This window comes from Pteropus alecto, unplaced genomic scaffold (genome assembly GCF_000325575.1).
Source record: "Pteropus alecto unplaced genomic scaffold, ASM32557v1 scaffold8, whole genome shotgun sequence".
Taxonomy (NCBI): Eukaryota; Metazoa; Chordata; class Mammalia; order Chiroptera; family Pteropodidae; genus Pteropus; species Pteropus alecto.
In genome coordinates this window covers 10,992,118-11,010,695 of record NW_006494609.1, presented here as the reverse complement: position 1 = coordinate 11,010,695, position 18,578 = coordinate 10,992,118, and the positions used below count along the sequence as shown (strand labels likewise).

The 18,578-nt window shown below is 38.4% G+C and overlaps 1 protein-coding gene and 1 non-coding gene across 6 annotated transcripts in view; one reads left to right on the top strand and one right to left on the bottom strand.

The window, feature by feature from the left end:
- Nucleotides 1–18,578, bottom strand: part of FLRT2 (fibronectin leucine rich transmembrane protein 2) — a 92,071-nt gene that overhangs the window by 18,805 nt on the left and 54,688 nt on the right. The window lies entirely within an intron of this gene.
- Nucleotides 5,566–5,684, top strand: LOC112473826. The gene has a single exon (XR_003044179.1). It is a non-coding gene; the product is annotated as a 5S ribosomal RNA (ribosomal RNA).

Below are 18,578 nucleotides of genomic sequence, written 5' to 3'. Positions count from 1 at the left end.
CGTTCCCCAAATGCAGAGGAATTTAAACATACGAACGGATCCTTTTAGAGGTTTATCCACAGATGGAATACTGCTTTCATTTACGGACACTGCAGGTTTCAAACTTTACCCCAATGCAAGAAGTTTGTATTTTCTTAAATATATTGTTTCTCACCGCACCAAAAAAAAAAAAAAAAATCAAGAGAACATAAATTTTCTTTTCTTTTCTTTTTTTAAGATAAGTAAACTACAATCTGACTCAGCCCATGCCACCCAGGCCCATGTGCACATAGCTGCCACCAGAGGGAGACAGCACAGTTAACACACACACACACACACACACACGCACGCACGCACCCACGTACGGCACATGAGAAGACAGTTTTGACAGGTTTTTCATCTTTGTCTCAGCTACTTGATGGTTGTCCAGAAAAAAAATTCTGATCTTTACTTGCAAATAAAATTTAAAAGCCAAGTATTAAAGTTTGGGATGATAAGCACATTTAAAATATTAAGATTGCCAAGGGGAGCATCATACGTTTGAAATCAGATCGGGTTGCTCATCCCTTCCTTAGCTACACTCTCACAACTGGTTGAAATGCAGGACACCCCAGTCCGTAGGAGGATCGTGGCAGATCTAACGGGGCTCATCTTCCGAAGTATTACGTGGAAATGGCAGATCCGCTCTCTTAAAACACTCAAGAAACAGGTTAAGGAAAAGTACACATGAGTGGCCAGCCACTTAATGTGATGTGGATTCCCAATGGCCCTGTTTCCTCTAAAACCTTTCCTCACCAGTTCCCTGCTATTTAAAATTTTATAATTATAAACCAATTCCTTTGGATTAGAACACTACCCTCTCTACACAGGCAAACATTCTTAGCAGACATTCTCAATTGAGTGAGGAGTATCAGACCATTTCCAAAAGTTAGTATCTCTAAGACTATACTTTCAGGGATCATTTCTATAGTTTGTTCACACAAAAGTTAGTAGTTCACAGTCACTCATTCATTCATCAATTGTTGAACGGCTACTTTGTTGCCTGATACGGTGCAAGATCCTTGTGATGCAAGCTGAACAAGGCCGAATCCTGACAGTCAGCAAGATGATGTGTTTAGAAAGGAAGACAAAAAAAAAAAAAAAAAATCAAGTAGAAGCTACAAACGTGAGACTTGAAGTAAAATTGTGAACCATGTCATGAAGGATGTGTCAAAGTGTGACAGAGAATATTGAGAGTCTATGGGTGTAGGTTCAGATATGGTGATCACGGGTGGCATCTTGAAGAATGGGATTCCCAAAGGATGAGGAATTGTTATGAACAGGGGATTCAGGACAATCAGAGGAGGGAGGAGAGAGGCTAACACGGTGGTCAGGCCTGAGTACGAGCAGACACAAGCATAGAAGAGAAGGCCAGTCTGGCTTCTTTCAGGAGCCGAAAGACCAACGTGGCTGGAGATGCTCTGTGAGAAATGGGGCGAGTGGAGCGCCAAGGGTTCGGAGGAGCCTGGTCAAGCAAAGCCTACAGCGTCAGCAAGCCATCTGGATTTTATTCTGAGGGCGATGGACAGCCTGCATTAAGTGGACCAGAGCAGGGAGGGCATGGCGAGAGGATGATCTGGAATGTCTAATCACTATTGCTGTACACCTGAAACTAATAAAATGTAATATTGAATGTCCATTGTGATTGAAAAATAAAATTAAAATAAAAATAAATAAATAAAAGGATGATCTGAATCTGTACAGCAAAAAGTTGGAAGATGATTTTGGGGAAGGGAAGCGATGATGAAGTAGAGCAGGAAATTTTATCAAGGAAAGGAACGTGTGGAGGAAAAGCAAGCTCCAAACTTCTCCTATCAGAATTTTCTCTTCGAATGTTCCATGTCAAATGTCCCATGTCAGAGGGCCTCCTACGTACATCCCCCCACACACATTTTTTTCCAGCTGTCGCAAATTCTCTTTGGAAGTAGATGATGCATGAATAGCAAATAAATAAACACAGCTTTGACTCAACAAGAACACTGACGACAAAGTGAGATGCCCATGCTGGGTAAGACAACCACATAATTAATTAGAAGGGTCTCTCTGCTTCTATGGTGAGCACTGGAGCCTGCCACCCTGCTTAGCATAATGTCCCCTCCACTGGGAAAGGCGCAGACCACCCGCTGTTCCCTAGCGAATAAATTGGTCTCTACCTATAAATTATTCTATGTGAAAAAAAAAACACTGGCTTTTTTTTTTTCTTTTCTAAAGCTATACGCACAGCCTGGCAAACAACCATAGATAATTTGAAAATGAGGCTTTTAGTGACTCTAGTGACAAAAACATTGCTAGTGCAGTCCAAGGTTTGACAGGGCTGCATTATTCATGAGTGGCTGTGCCGTGTCACCTGAGCACAGGGGTGAGAGCTGCTGCCCAGGGTTGCTGCAGGTGAAGATGGGCCCCACTTAAGGGGTGCAGGAGCCTGCGCATTCTCTGCTTCGACCTGAAGTATGTTCACATGTTTCTAGACCCAAGTCTCCTCACAAGCGGTGAGATGGTCTTTTGGAGAGACTCACAGGTGCAGAAACTGTAGGTACTTAGGGTCATGACTTAATGAAGTGAATTCCCAGGTGAAACATCCACCTCCATTAGCTACTTCTGGGTGTCACTAAGCTCTGACCCCGGTGTTTTCTCAGAATGTTCCGTCCTCTTGACTCTCCTGCTCATTCTTCAGGGAAGTCAGATCATGGGAGGAATGTTAAAACTAGTGAAGAGTTCCTGAAGAAACTGGAACTGACCACGGTACCACCCTCAGCCCTGCAGCCCACAACCTCCCATCAGGACAAGGTGTGCACAGGGCTAAGGGCTGTGACTGTCTGAAGCCTGGACAGCCCCTTCTAGGCTATGATCTGAGAAGACAAGTTCCAGAATTTCCTGCCCCGAACCTTCTCCCAGGGCCGGGGTGGGCTTCTCCACTGTGTGTCCTCCCGGGGTTATGACACCTCGAGGCCCGTTTATCTAGGGGGAAGAGAGCAAGGGTGTGGGGTGTGCATGCAAAACTTAGGGTTCAGGATGGAACCCCGTGGGAAGAGAATAAGCTTCTCTGTCCTACCACCTTCCACGCAGAACTTGGTAGGGTTTGAGAATTCTAAAGTCAAATCCACCCGGCCTTCTAGAACATTCCAGAAAGCAGTCACAGGAGAACTGTACACACTTTTTAAACAATTTACTTAAAAAAGATCACACAGCTTAGATACATAGTAGCTGGCATATCTGTAGCAGAACGTTCCTTACCAAAATTCCACTTAATAAATATACCAGAAAGCACTATGCTCATGAAATACGTAGACAGTCCCCATGACATACTGGGCGTTAGAAGCTGTCCAGGTATTCTTCTAGAACCTTCGCACATACTCTTGACTGTCAAGCTCTAGGCTTAACAAGAGTCTCAAACCACATTATGCCAATTATACTTTTATACTATATATAATAAAAACAAATATTTTGCAAAGCAATACCATAGGCGTACAAAAAGGGATTTACTCATATGAAAATCTAGTTAAGTGGTTTAGAAAAACATTAATGGCAAGTCAGTTAAAGTTGCTTGCAAATTAGGGCAGGGGGTAGGGATGGAGAAGGCAGAATCTAAAAAATCTGTTATGATTCTACATTCAGATTGCTCTCCAAGTGCTTATTTTTCATTCTACTGTAAGAAAGTGAACAGGAAATCAGAATTGATGCATTCGGTGGAGAAAGTAATATTAATGCAATCAGTGGTTCCATATGCACATGAAAGCCTGGGTGGGCATATGAAAAGCTTGGAAAAATCCGTGTCCATTTAAATTTGTTTTTTGCGTCTGTATGTTATTAAATATTTTATGATTTCTTAATTTAACTGAAATAACTTCCTAATCATCCTTGATTGATATTAAGTGACGTGTACACTATATAAATTTGCAAATGTGTACTATGGTTCCATCAGCCTTAAAACCTGGGAAACCTGTGGCTTATTATCGAGGCATAAAACTCAAGCTAAAATGCTGAGCACCATCCAATGAACAGAGCTACCATAATGCTCTGTATTTCCAACTATAGTTCTGATTTATCAAAAGCAAAATGTACCTGAGAGAAAATAAAACATTGGGCTCCCAGAATGGTCTTTCTTGACAAAAGAGAAAGAGACAGAGATAAAGATTTATTAACTGCACTGTAGTTAGGCCCCAAAGGGCTATAGATTCTTAGTGTCTTCTCTGTGACCTGTGATGATTTCGAACCCTCCGTGTCAAAGGGTCAAGTCTTCCGTAACCAGCACTGATGGCCAGAGGCTGGGAAGCCATTGTGCGATCTTCACATTTTCCTTCCTAACCTCCACATTCCACCTCTCTGTGCACATGCACAGCAGGAAAGACTAATTTCTTCCCTTTTGCTAAACCCTCTTTGAAGATATTTCTCTAGCACTGCTCTGAACTGAAGCTATTTAGAGCAATTTCGTTTATCTGCATCCTTTTATTCTCTCTACCATTAGTCCAATTTCAAAAACAGTAAGAACAAAAAAAAATTTTCTCAGTTTTAAAAACAATCCTTTGTCTTATTTATCTGGTTCTGATATTTCTTTTTCTCCTCATTAGTAGAGTTTTCTAACTATCTCTCAATTTCTTCACCCACAGCAATTTGCGAAAATAATTGCTGCCCACTGCTGTCATTAATCCTTAAGGTGTGACCTACAATGAATAATAATGTTCAAAGATTTGGGCTTCTTTGTGAGTCATCAATAGAAGTCAAAGATATGATCGGAGTCCTTGAAAATTTTACAATTTAGCTGGGTAAATAAAATATGGACATTAGGGAAGATTACCAGATATCATATTAACCTGCGGAAAATAAACTAAATAAGGTATAGTCACTAAAGGAAGACCTGGGTAAGGGTTTGGAAACATTTTATTCCTGAACAATCCACTAACACAGGCATGTCATTTAACTTTCCTGGGCATCATGCCATACGTCTTTATGGAAGTAGATGGATTCGATTATATCTAAGCTCCTTTTCAATTTTTAAAGTGACAATTTTCAAACTCATCCCATCTCCCAAAATCAACAAAACAAACACTCCACAAAAAAATGGTTTTAAAAACTAATAAGATAAGGTAGGGTTAATTTAGAAAGGATAGCATTTAAAGTTCTTGAGTTCATAGAAATACATTAAAGAAAGCAATATATGCAGGCTTCAATGAAAGCAGTACGTTTTAAAATGTCAAAACGGTCCCACCAAGACGCAAGGAAAAGTTATTCTTTTTGTTACCCAGAAATCTGTACAATTTTAACCTTTGAACTCTTCTCTATTCTTAACCCAGGTCTCTTAACTCAGGTCTGCCAAGATCTGACCAAAAAAAAAAGAAAGAAAGAAAGAAGGGACCCCTTCATCTTCTGACAGAAGTTATTTATCTGTCCTTATCTTGTGCTCAGCAGAGAGCTTCACTCATCAATGAACAATAAGACAAGGTCATTCTTTATATGCTGGTTTGAGCTCATCAGTTATTCAGTCAATGACATTATTCTAGAAAGCATTATGACATGTTCTTTTTTTTCCCCTTGAAGAATCGATGCCTAGTCTACGGCCATGCCACCCTGAACGTGCCCGATCTCGTCTGATCTCGGAAGCTAAGCAGGGTCGGGCCTGGTTAGTACTTGGATGGGAGACCACCTAGGAAGACCAGGTGCTATAGGCATTTAAAAAAAAAAAAAAGAACCGATGCTCAGAACCTAAACTTTCTCTTCTCTATAGACACAAGCAAAGAGGTTTTTATCTACTGTTCTCTGGCGTTTACCTCACTGAATAATTGCCACAGTTACCAAGCACACACTAAGTGGAGGGCTCCATATGAAGTGCCTTCAGGGAATTCAGAAATATACCAATTCAAGCCCTTGCCTACATGTTACTTTGGAGACAGGAAGACAAGGAAAATGGACAGATGAACAGCTGAGGGCAGAAGGAAGGTCATAAATGCCATAAATGCCAAAAAATTATATCAAGGCAGAAAAGAGAGGGGTTATTTAATGGAGACTATCTGAAAGATTTGAACAGAAAGTAGCATTTGAGTTGTAAAGAAGAAAATCACCCCAACATCTCTCTTAACTCCCTCCCAAATAAACCTGAGAACAGAGATGATCAGTAATCTAAGGTTATGGCAGATTTTCTCTAATGGTCTTCCTAATGGTCGTTAGTTTTATTTTATACAAGAATAAAGGGTCCCCACGCAGAGCTCACACGCATCAAAGGATGTGCCACCTACTTACAACCTTATGGCAACTTGGTCCCTAATAAGTAAATCGCCAGATCCACTCGGCTACCAGGCAAACAAGTCATTGGCATGAAGGAAAAGTTCTGAAAGCAAAATTACACCTACCCTTTCCATGTTATGCTTCACAATAACTGGATCTTTTGCCAGATTATGGTTTTCTCTACCGAATGCAGACCCCCCTTAAGCTTCTCTCACTCTGCAAACTCTACCTTGGCTTTGAACAAACTCTGACGAAGGCAAAGGAAGCACAGAATGTAATCAATTCTGATTTTTCCAATTTGTTCTCCAAGCTACAAAGTGCTTTAATGAAACCAGAAGTGGCATCTTGCCTTCCAATGGAGAAGCTGCTAGGGAGAGGAGCCAGGAGCATATCAGGAATGATTCTGCGATGGTCATTCCCAAACGCAGCACAGGGAATAGGTTGTTTTAGCAAGAAGTTTACACTGAGAAATTGAAATAAATGTATCATCATTGGAAAAGACAGTTTTGTTAGGAAAAAGCAAAAAAACAGAACAACAACAACAACAAAAACACCCAAGGTAGTTATACATGTATTTACATGTAACGTACATATAGATTTTTATATGCAATTATAGGTGAGTATGTGTATTACATATATATGCAAGTACATTTATACCTACAATACACATTTCACTACCTTTTATCATAAATAATTATGTAATGACAAATTTTAGATATGGTTTAAAAAAAAAGTGTCTATTGTGAAAAGGACTGTTCCTCCATACAGACCATGAAACGTTGTCATAGACAATGAAATCTTCTACTTAACCTCCAAGAGCGACCGCTTGTACAGCCTGTTATACAAAATATTCAATGGTGGACACAAGGACAAACCTCCCATTTCTGACTACTGTACGCCAGATACAGGGCAATCTTTCTGCTAGTACTTAGCCATCCACATCTCCGTGGTTTTACCAATAAAAATGATAATTATTGCAGAGCTAATATTTGAATAGAATTTACAAAATACTCACCTATACACCTCTATAAGGCCAGTCTTGCCATTGGTCTTATTTTATAAGAGAGAAAACTGAGGCTTAGGACAGTTCCACAGATTTGCTCAAGTTCATCTAGGTAGTGGGTAGCAGAATAGGGGTTAAGTTCAAGGGTTCTGATTCCAAGCTTTTGCTCTTGCCTTTGAGGTGAGAAGACCTTTAAGGCTTTTCTCCCCAGGCCATTAATCCACTACATCTTGCCCTTCACCAGCTGCTAGGGCAGCCTGCTGTCTTCCATTATCCAGAGGCCTGTAGCCTCTCTGGGGAACTGGTGATGTTGGGCATGATTTTAGTCCTGGCAGCCTGGCTGTGCTCCAGGACCTCTTTATTAGGATCATGCCATGTCATTTAAAGTTCAAAGGTGCTTGTAAACATTGCTGACAAAACGGCTCAACAATAGTGTATGAATCCACGGCAAATTCAGCCTGGCCCTGAAGGGTTTGAACTGCCAGTTTCCTGCCTGCCCTGGGCCACATTCTGTCAGTTGGTCTCCTCCATGTTTTGCTTCCCCTTCAATCTCATCCTACTCACCCTTCATCATTTCAGTATCTGTCTCTGCATCCTCCCTGCCTTCCTGAGCCTTAGCCCCTGCCAGGCCATCAGCTGAACTTTCTCCCTTATGAAGTTAACCCTATGTTCTTCATTCAACCTTCTCCTATCCTCTCGTCTATGACAGAATGTGGCTTCCATCTGCTTATTTGATTCTATGGTTTTTAAATATATAAGACAAGTGTAATATCTATCCTTCTGAATTGATGAAAGACTAAATTAGTCATTCGACAAACATTTACTGAGCACCCAGAGTAGATAAGGTGTGTAGCATGTGCAAAAGTCAAAGACTTGACCTCGAACTAGGTCTTCTCTGATGACAAAGATGATCACGTCTTCACTATACCAAAAACTCTTTCTCACCACTAAAGTCCAACAAGCTCCTACTCCATCTTTCTCCTTGTATTCGTGTAAATTATATTATCTCTATTTCTTACCCTCTAGCTCCTTATAATCCATTTTACACTATTCTGAAATACTTTTGAAACTTCTTTCTAAAAAGCCTATGCTATGATTTCAAAATTCGAAATCTAATGGCGTCTTTCGATCTTCGTTTGTCTTGACTTCTTTCTAAAGATTGATACCCCTGACCACTTTTCCTTTCCCTAAACTCTCCCTTCCATCAGTTTCTCTGATATCCTGTCAGTCTTCCTCTTACTTTTCTGATCACATCTGTTTTCTTCCCAAACCCTAAACATGGACAGACCTCACAGTTCTATCCTCATGTACCTTCTCTTTGATACATGATGAAATGTTACTTTAATATTACAAGGTTAGATCTCAAATCTTCAACCCAGTTCTAGCATCTGATCAGAAATTCACATGGACATGAGCAGACACACATCCATCTAGAACTTCAAACCAAATCTCTCTGGCTTGCCTTCTGACTTCTCCATTTTGACCAATGGCACTGACATCCTCTCAGTTACCCACAGGGAAAAGGTCACCACTCCTATGTCCTTTTAACTTACCACCCAAATGAGTCACTAGTGATGTCAATTCTTTCTTTACAACTTCCTCTTCATATATTTACTGCTTCTCCCATAAATGAGCTAAACTGTACTGTCTCATACCTCATTGTCTCCAGTCTCTCTTTTCTAATCACCCACAACTACTTGCAGATAAACATCCTGAAAGTATCATTGTACTGCCCTGTTCAAAACTTTATTTCTAATGCCCATCAGGATAATGTCATTTAAACTTTTCTATTGCTGGATGCAGCCTATCTTTTTATTTGAGTCTAGGATTTAAATCCCAGATTTACCACTTCCTAGCTGTGTGACCTTGAGGAAGTTACTTAATTGTCCTGTGACCTGTTTCTTCATTTGTAAAATACACATGCATTTGTTAACTCACTGATGAAAGAAAGGATGAATGAATGAATGATTGAACTAAATGTCAAAACGCAACGTAAGAAGGAGATAATTTTGTTGTGCATGGCATTTTAGACCTACTTGATAATTCTTCAACTTTAATTCTTTAACTTTCATTTTGTTAGTCCGAGGTGGTACAGAAGGAAACATGTAAGCTTTACAGTTAGAGAAACCAGTATTCAATTCCTGAATATTCTAATGACTAGCTGTATGACATTGTTAAAGTCATTTAACTTCACTGAATCAAAGTTTTCTGGAAAATAGGGATAACGATCCTATCTTACAAGGTTACTTTAAAAATTAGAAATAGCAGTGTGTTGTATCTGCAGTAGCCACCAACTGGATGGTAATTATTAAGATTATTCTTGAGAATGGTCTGGAGGCAGCAATCAGAACATAGCCATGTCTGACACTGGAAAATTTTTAGCTTATTGGGTTCAAGGGTGCTTTATGAGGCTAAAGCGCGAGACATTTGAAATCTAAAACAAATTAAAAAAAGAAAAAAAAAATATTTCCCTTATTTCATCTTAACGCATAGCTGCATAAAATATGTCGTATATGATTAAGCCCATTTTCAATACTACTTTGTCTGAATAGTAGAAAGAGGTAAAGCCATGGTTCCTGAGACCCGAGTCTTTGTCTGAGTTTTGTCACTAACTAGTTTGTGGCCTTGGGAAAGTCATTTCATTTTTCTGGGCTGAGTATTAAAAACATAACAAGAAGAAGGTTTTTATAATGCTTAAGATCTCTTTCCGCCTGAACACCTCATGAGTTCTATGGATGGAATGCCACCATTGGATTCAACTGAGAAGTGGCTTCAGATTTGAAGAACTTCTCAGAGAATCTGAATGTCACCATCAGAAGCCAAGCTCTATGATAAATAGAGTAGACATCATGTGCTGATGAGGATGACAGAGAAGATGTGGTTTCCTGAATCTGTTTCTAGTATCTGGTTTCTAGTATCACCTGTGCATTCCAACCCAAAATCACTTGAACATCTAAATAACTTTAGAATTCCAACAGAACGACTTTACTCAATTAAGAAACCTGTTTAATTCCAGAATGAATAAATGTAGTCAGACAGATTTGCATGTCCAAACATTTTTTCTGCTATTAATGAAGTGTAGGCAAATATTAAGAAAATCATTTAACTTCTTTAATCAAAAAGTTCCTTACAACATGGTTGTAAAGATTACATGAGGGCACTCACTCAAAGCCTTTACTTAGTAAATGGCCTGAATGCAGTAAATGCTCAATAAATGGTAATCATCATTTTCATCATTAGACTTAGGCTGTGTTTCTATGAAGTAACTAAATTAACAGTTTTTGAATGAAACAACTGAAGTGAAATAGTGACAAATGTAGACAAGCCATTACAGAGTCTAAAACTGAGGAGCTCAAGGGTTTATTTCCCAACTGCAGACAATTATGTTTATGACTGTAAATAAGTTGATTTTACTTACGTAAAAAGATACCAAGAGAGCATATCATCTTTGCGGTCCCGCTCAGCTGTAACATCCTATCAGTCAGTATATAATTTTAAGCCACACATCTTAGTGTATAATTCACCAATGCCTTTAGATTTCTGCAAAAGCAAAAATGACCGTACTGTGGAGAAGCATGGTGTCTCTGTGAACAAACCGGATTTCTCAAAAATTCTTTAGACCCTCTAAATGTCTTAAAGTTGACTTTAAGACATTTTGTTTTTTCTGTATTAAGCTTATAACCATGAAAACAGTGCAGTTTAAGAAAAAATAATCTCATACAGTTTAGTTGGTTAGCTGAGAATAACAGTCAACAAAATCTAGTAGATTAAATAAAGAAAACAAACTTATAATGGCACCTACATGATGTCTTTCTTTGTAGAGAAATAAAGTATCTCCTAATTGCTCACCTCATAACTCACATATTTCTCTTGGTTAATAAGAGACTATGTACTGAGTAATATACATAAATGTAGTTCATGCCTAAATAGCTAATATTTCTCTTCATCTTTCTTTCATGCCTTAACACATTTTCTCTCATTTTCCAGCTCCTTGAACTACATTTTTCCTTATTATATTTTAATTGACTTTTCATATTAAATTTTACTTGAAAGGATGATTTGAGTTCAAAAGCACCAAAATACTCTCATACTTTTTGAGCAAAGCCTTCTGTCATATTTAATTTGATCCAAATTTTGATAACAAATTCTGGTTTTCCTCTTTATTTTTTCCTATCACCACAATAAAATCTAATAAAGGCATAGCTAAAAATAATGGAGAGAAGAAATAGTTTCTGTCATTCAAAAACTCTGACTTCACCTTGACTTTCACTATCATGAAACTCTATCATTTTCAAATGTTTGCTTGCCTTCTTAAAATTGAATTGTTAAAGCCATATGCTATCTCCCAGCTCTGTGTTCTCATTACCATTTAAAGTGTGCTTAATATCAATTGAAAGTCAACACATCACATAACAAGGCACAGTTAGCGTGTTCTGATCTCTGCAGTTACATGGTAACTGCTCGCCTATGAAACATTCGAATTCTCCCACATATCATGTTGATAGGCAGAAACAGTTTAAACATTAAAAATGTTAGAAGAAGGAGAAGGAGGAGGTGGAGGAGGAGGAGGAGGAGGAGGAAGAAGAGGAGGAGAAAGAGGAGAAAAATGTATTTCAAATGATGATGTGTTCAGTTACCTTAGAATTTCTAAATCTGAAATTCTTCTATCTTCTTGAACACTGGACAAATCCAGAAAATAAATTCTCACATTGAAGTCCCTTTTCTACATTAAAACAGAAAAAGAGACTTCAAAAAAAGCCTGTCTCGTGTTTGTGTCTAATCTCTAGTTTGGTCCACGATTCTACAAGGCATAAGCATGACACATAGCAAACAAAGGTGCTGGAGCTTCTCAAAAAAGAAAAAAAAAAAAATCTACATGAAAAGCATGTGTTCAACTGTTTAAATATTTATAGAAATGCTTGATTCATGTTAAGTTTCTCGTAAAGATTAGGGCAAGTGGTTATTTAGTTGACCCCACCTAAATCTGTGAGGACAGGTTCTGTGTCATCTTCAGATCTGGAAGAGAAGATAATGTGTGGAAACAAACCACTGTAAATGATCAGAGAAGGCTGTTTCCTGGCCCCTGTGTGAGAGGCCACCTCCCTGCCCTGTGCAGGGAGGGAGATTGTTTGTTTGTTGGACACCAGGATTTTAAAAGGCGTTTCCTGAACAGTCAAAAAACGAACTGTAATTTCCTGAGAGATGTAGCCACAATCCTGTCCAAAGATGAATGAAAACGAGCCCAAACCCAACCCAGAGATTTCAAATACCTACAAACCCACCGTGGGGGACTTGTGCAGGTTGGCTCTGAGCAACAAACCAAGCAAGAAACATGCTCGCCATAGTCAAATAAACTGTTCTAAGCCTTCTTCATGGCACCCAGAAAATAATATGTGTGAGGACAGGAAAATAACGGCGAACCAGAAATGGCCTACTTTTCCCACTAGGTCTCTTATTTGATATTGAGAACTTATGCAATGGGTTTTGCTTCCAGGGTTTTCTATTTTAGGACTTCAAAGAAAATTCTGAATACCAATCCTATTGATGCCCTTTGAACATGGTAGACACTTATACCTCGGATAAAAGCAAGACATTAATTCCTAAGCTCGTCATATAGACTTCAAAAGGTTATTCCATATCTTTGAAAGGAATCCATGATGTCTCAAAGCTATGTGCATATTCATGTACATAATAAACAAGCATAAATAAATATACATTCAAAATGTGTGCCCACCAATGGTTGAACGCATTCTCGGTGCCAAGCACCTTGTCAGGCATTTGTTTACACCCTATCACAAATCCTCACAAAACACACGTCAGTCATTAATACTAACCCATTTCTGAGATTTCCTATTTAAATTTAGCTTTAAGAAAAGTCAAATAATTGGCTCAAAGTCACACATTGTAAACATCAGCTCTTGAACCTAAGATTATGCAATTCCCAAAGCCCAGAGTCACTCTGATGTATAATTCAATTTTCATATAATCCTGATAAGAACTAGATTTTCCTTAATAGTTTCATACACACCCACAGTATTAGCCAACAGGAGATACGTATAATGTGTATACATATTAGCCAATAGGAGAATTATGCAATTCCCAAAGCCCAGAGTCACTCTGATGTATAATTCAATTTTCATATAATCCTGATAAGAACTAGATTTTCCTTAATAGTTTCATACACACCCACAGTATTAGCCAACAGGAGATACACAGTATACGTATCTCCTGTTGGCTAATATGTATACACAGTATACGTATCTCCTGTTGGCTAATATGTATACACATTATACGTATCTCCTGTTGGCTAATACTGTGGGTGTGTATGAAACTATTAAGGAAAATCTAGTTCTTATCAGGATTATATGAAAATTGAATAGGGAAGAATTTAGGATCAGCTAAAAATGGCTGAGATTAGGACAACTCTAAGGCCCAACTCCTTTCAGAACTCAGGAGAAAATTCACAAATGTTTATTGAGCACCTACTGAAGTAAGAATTTAGGCTTTGTGATGAAGAGCTGAGTAGATGCAGTTTTAAACAGGGCATTTTAGCTGACTTGCAGAGCAAGGGAGCTGGGCACAAAAATACACCTGGAGGAAGCAGTTCAATGAAGCTCTGCCCACACACACACACACACACACACACACACACACACACACACGTACGCACGCACACACGCACGCACATTGACACAAATCTGCAGACTCTCCCAGATTTAGTGATCACAGCCTACATTTCTCTTCCCCTCCCATCCCCGAAGGCAAACCTGAAATACAGATAGGACCTGAGAGAGATAGTTACATGCATCTTCAGCCATTCCATCTCGACCTGCATTTCCAACCTCCTGCTAAAGTGCCACTTCCTTTTACAGACTTGTCACTTTCCTTAGGGTCAAGCCTCTGCCTCTTGTGTCTGTGGAATTTCCTCCATTACTTCTTTGCTGTCCCCTCCTTGAGTCAGATGGTTTGTTCCATTTGTCCTCTCCTTTCTGCAGACACCTTTCCTGAACCTATTCTTATTTCAAGTTAGAAGTCAATATCCTTTCATTGTAAGGGCTCATTAATATTAGGAAACCCTCTCTGATCAAGATAAATGATTTGAAAATGTATTCTTATCTGCAGAAAAGCCCTGGAGATTCAAAGGAAGGAAGCCATGCTGATGGGTAAAAGACAGGGGGGACTGGTGTTTGAGACCGAAACATATAGCCCACATGTATCCTCCCATGAGCACATGCTTCACATTCTCAACCACGGGAAGACACTCATCTTGGACATGTCAAGACAGAGCCTAATCTATTTTTCACATGGCTGCTAAACTGCCTGGGTCTACCAACTGCAATTTGATTTGTTCTAGAGAAAGTGGACTGAAGACCTGAAATTAGAGTTGGTTCATTAAGATATTCAGAAGACCACAATTTGAGCAGATTTAAAATCTCATTGCTGTTGAAAATATAAATTTTAGCTTAGGTACATTATTTTACGTAAAAATTATCTGTGGTCATTCAGTGCCAAAAGTTTACTTGTTTGTTTAATATTGCTTAAATAAAAAGTTTAAATATTATATACTTAACATTAAATAATACTGTTTTTAGATAAATTTAGAAACATTCATAGCAGATACTTATGATCTTAATATTCTAAATTAGCAGGCAAATGATAGGATCCACAGTATGTAAGTGAACAGAAATTTTTAAAATAATTTTTTTTTTAAATCAGATGCTAAATACCTTTAATGCTAAGAGCCAAATGTAAAATTATTTCAATTCAAGGAAAACAAAACAAAACAAAACAGGAAACTAAGACATATGTTAACAATGCTAAACAATCAAAAGAAATTGTTAGGGCTGGCAATGACATAGAGTCCAGGACCTATAAAACATTAATTGGTTCCCACAGAGACTATAAATACCTAGCAATATCCCCTGGTTCCAGACCCCAAAAAGTACATGACGAATTTAAAATCCTACCAGCACTTACTGATTTTGGCACAACACGTTTTTAATTGTATCATATCAATAGGGTTTAACTAGTATTTAAAGAGAAATCATATGAAAGGTATGACAAGTCTTAACCTACTGGCCATGTAGCCAGGAATTGAGATATGGAAAAAGAGCTTGAATATCATGAGGAAGAGGCAGCCATTATCTTCATGGATTTAATAAAAGTAACACAATGGAGCTACAAAGACGTCACAGAAAAATTTAGAAATTTCAGGAAAAGTTTAAAAATTCATTGATTAACCATTTCGAAAGCCAAGCAAAGAAACAAAAAATTAACCTAGAGATATTATCTAGCCATTTAGTCAAATAACCTTTTTCTCCTTTCTCCTGAAGTTAACCTAAATTTTCTTAAAGATGATCACAGTATAATCCAGTGGCAATTATATAGTATAAGAGGAAAAGAAAATGTTATCCAGATGTGAACCGAAATGTAGCGTATAGTAGATGAAGATTTATTTTGTGTATTTTCCCTCCACTCATTTGAAAATATGCAAAATACTATGTAATTTGAAAATATCATGGACTGACTACAAAGAAAGCCCTGTGCTCATGGAACTGATGAGGGAGCATGTTCTCCAGCTGAGGATTCCTCAGAGCACATTGCATGGCGTTCTGTGTGAACAGGTGCAGAACTGATGTGTTAGTTTTTGACTGAGCAAGTAATTCCAACACTTCTTTGCACATGCCAGGCTCTATGCATTCTCAGAGGTGATACACTTTTCTCAACAAAGAGAAAAGAGTGCACCAGTTCTTCTTACCTGGTAAAGAAGGAAGGGAAAATGAGGTTCTCTACTTACTGTGTCCCCATTTGCAGCTCAGTTGCTACCAGATTGGGAGAGAAGCCAGGATGTGGCTGTTGAGATGTGAAGGGCTAAAAAAAAAAAGAGGACCTAACACCTTCCTTCTCTAGAGTCACTTCCTTCTTGTCCTATTTAGTCTTCCATCATCACAGATTACACTGACATTGAGAAATATGGAACATTCAGAAATATGAAAGCCATCTTCATCCTATCACTTGACATTTTTTCAGCTTATAAAATATTTTTGTTCTCTTCTCGCATCTATTTTAATGATCCATCTCAGGTAGGGTGAAATCTACTATGTAGAGAATGTTTTTTTTTTAATTTGAAAAATCAACTTATAATTTACTTTATTTCAATTTAGTGGAGTGAGTCATTCATTTCTTAACTGTTACATGTGTCTAAAACAATAAGATAAATGCATATTAAATTTATATAGCATTCCATGTAAGCATAATGGCTCTTTATTCCACATCCATAAGAGTCAAGGCTTAGCTCACAAAATGTTTATTAAGCAATAAGAGTACTATATATTCAACAGACAAAATTTCAACTTATTTATAAATTAAGTAGCCATGTACTCCTGTCACTCACTAACATAAAACTAAGAAGAAACATTTAGCTGCCTACTAATGTAGAGATACAAGGATTTATTTTATGTTCAATGAACTATTTGTTTGTGTTAATTGGCAAAAACAACTAGATAGCTAATTTGCAAGCCCAAGGTGATGAGATTTCTGATCACCTGAGCATGTGGCTGAGTTATATTTCAAATGTTTAATCAGAACCTGCCTCATAACTTCCTCAAGCAAAGGGCAGGGCTGTGCGGTCTGTCTGTCCCCTGCCTGTGCATTTTCAGATGTTCAGAGTCCAAGCTCTTTTCCATTGTAGATTTTCTAACCTGGAGAGTGGATTCCTACAAGACAATGCACTTCAAATACACTTGCACTGAGAGAAAGCAAGATGTGCCCTCAGCTTCTGGAAGTGAATGGATAACAAACATCAACACCAAGATGCCACTGATGTACACTTTCATTCTGTTTTTCCAAAACAGTTTTGTATTTACCCAGATGCTCAGGGACTACAAAGGCTGAGAAAGTGTATACCACTGAGAACCAAAACTAACTTGAGGATTGCTTGGGAAAGACTTATGTTGCTCCCTCTTGGCTGTCTTTCTGTAGTATTTTACATATCGATGGCTGACAAATGGACAATTTCATCTTGGAAAATTAATTCAAATGAATAATGCTTTGTTTTCAAAAATTAGATTTACTTTTCAGTAAACTGAATCTCAGAATTTCTTTCAAATTTTTTTACAGTTAATATCTTACCATTCTCCAAAGTCAAAGGTAAGAGGCCTTACGACACAAAGATGGTTCTTGTTTTGTCAAAAGGAAAAAAAAAGAAGTAACACAAATGATTCAGTGACTTGCTCAAGGCCACTCAGCAATTCAGAAGAAATGGATAAGAATGAGAAGTCTGTCTCAGGGAACACGTGACTGTATGACCCAAGCACACATTCAGCAAGGGAAGGGAGATGAATGATTAAAAAAATGCTCACGGTACGGTTCCTCATGCATGCTGCTATTTCTATGTATTGACTTCAGCATGCCATTTTTAACCAACTATACACTCAAAGAGAACAGGAAGGTATTTGTCAATGCAGTTAGGGGCTAAAGCTGTCTGTATAGGAGAGAGAGTGAGAGAGATAGAGACAGGGAGAGAGAGAAAGGAAGAGGAGGAGAAGAACTGACAGCTGCAGCTATGTGCTATATAAATGGGGAGAGACAATATAATCCAAGAGGTAAAAGAAGAAGAGTTAGTCTGAGACGTTCCCAAGCTCTGGCATGTAACTAGCGTGTAGTGGTTCTCAATAGGACGATTTTGCTTTCCTCCCTCACAGGATGATTTTAATTGCCATAACCGGGAGTGCCACCAGCATTTAGGGGTAGAGACTCTGGATGAGACCATGAATGCTGCTCTATCTCCTACAAGGCACAGCACAACTCCCCACAACAAGGACCTACTCAGCTCACACTGCCAAAAGTGCTGCAGCTGAGAAACTCTGAACTAGTGATATGACATTGAACAAGTTCTTAACTTTCTGGAAGCCAGGTCTCCTTATCTGTATAATATTGATAATTATACAACAGAACCTACCCTGAAGTGCGGATGAAGGTACCACAAAAGATAATTCAAGAAAGCACTTCATTCAGTTCCTGGAATGCTGATTGAATGGGAAGTATGTATTCTTATTTTTACGACTAACAATGCCCATGCCTTTCACTTAACAACACATGAAGAAAAAAAGGAAATCTAAGAATAATCACTCATTTTACATTTACAATAGTTTTTTTAAAAAAGTCAGTACTCAAATAGTCACATTTGATTAATTCTACAATATTTAACCTAATCTCAGTACCACCAATAAAAAAGGAAGTTACATTAAAAGCAATCCCCCAGAACAGGCCCTCATCATTCAGCATGGGAGAGCTCCAGCAATCTGGGTAGGATGACTAAGATAATACGGCCCTGTGG